Source organism: Manis pentadactyla, chromosome 2 (genome assembly GCF_030020395.1).
Source record: "Manis pentadactyla isolate mManPen7 chromosome 2, mManPen7.hap1, whole genome shotgun sequence".
Lineage (NCBI taxonomy): Eukaryota > Metazoa > Chordata > Mammalia > Pholidota > Manidae > Manis > Manis pentadactyla.
Window position 1 is genome coordinate 141,799,386 of NC_080020.1, and position 1,586 is coordinate 141,800,971.

The following is a 1,586-nucleotide window of genomic DNA, read 5'->3' on the forward strand; positions in this document are numbered from 1 at the left end:
CACTACACAATTTCAAAGGGTGAATACCAACATTACTACTAATAGAGAGATTACTGAGATTTATTAGTGGCTCTATTTGTCTTCACAGTTGTAGATTTGAAGTGCTAGGTACCAATGCCACTTGAAATAACACTGCCTCTGAGGCTATCACAGCCAGACTTGCAGCGGGGCGCAGACACTCGGTGCTGTATGGCCTGCCCACCCTCTGGCCCTCAGCAGACCTGTGCGAGCAGCAGTGTCCTGCCCTGAGCGCCTGTGACTCTGTCTGAGGGCTTTCTCTTGGGGTAAAAGTGCAGCATGGGCAGGGTCTGCATGCAGCCCACAACCCACAAAACGAACCATCCCCCTTACTCATGAGCTACTAGTTCAGCAGTGTGGACAAACCTCCAAACTGTGCTGAGTAAGAGAGGTCACACAGTAAGAGTAGGTGCTGTATGATCACATTTACATAAAGCACAGAGAATGCAAACTGGCCTACAGTGATGTGATTCAGATCAGTGGTCCCCTGTGGATGGCTGAGGAGGTGGGGAGGAGATTCCAAAGGGGTAAGAGAAACTTGGGGGTAGAGATAAGTCCATCATCTTCTACCACTTGTATGTAAAAAGAGCAGTTCAAAATGCTAACAATGAACAAGCTATGCTGAAATAAAATTACTTCTTATCTCATTGGTAAACACCCAAAAGCTGCCATCATGCTTTCTTTGCCCTCACACATTGCTGGTGGGAATACAGACTGTCACATGCCCTGTGTGAGACAATTTGGCAACACTGAATGTCGATTTGCCCTTTGTCCCAGCAATTTTACTTCTAGGGCTCCACCTTAGAGAAACTGGCAAAGAAGTGACTTCATACACATGGTGGCATTTGAACACTGGAGATTACCAATGCCCATCACTAGGCATGAGGTATGTTCACACGGCCATAGGGAGGAGGAGGACTATGAGGATAAGGAGTCAAGCTCAGGGTATAGGGAAAAGGTGCGGAAGAGTCTACAAAACACAGTGCAAACGTATGTTTGTTTTCTTTTCCCTTACAACACTAGAAAGATAAGCTAAAGTGGTTGCTATGAAGGAGGGGTGGTTGATGGTAGAGACAATTTAAGCAGGTGACCTCTGAATACATTTGATTTTGAAATCATGTAAATGTTTTAAGTATTTACAAAGTTTACATTTTTAAAGACAATCTCTCAAATTGAAAAGCAGAATCTGAAATGAATGAACCTAATAGTCTTTGACTGGATTCTACAGAAGCCTACCAAGATGGGAACTTGGAAGGTGACCCTGAGTAGCATCTGAGAGGAAATGGGGAGGGAAGAAATCCACTTACATACACATCAGCTTAGTGTTCAGCTGTTTAAATACCTTCGGGCACATGTTCACATAGTAAACCATTTGCTCACTAAGAGCGAGGAGACATTTGTTTTCTTCTTATGCTGTCAGGCATCACAATTCATTTCTACTTAAATATATACTACAACAGTTTCCAGATTTCAATGGAACAGAAGAAAAAGATAATCACATTTCATTTCTTAGGTCAGCAAGTATGCCTAACATCAAACAGTGTTAAGATTTTAAATGGACTTGGCCA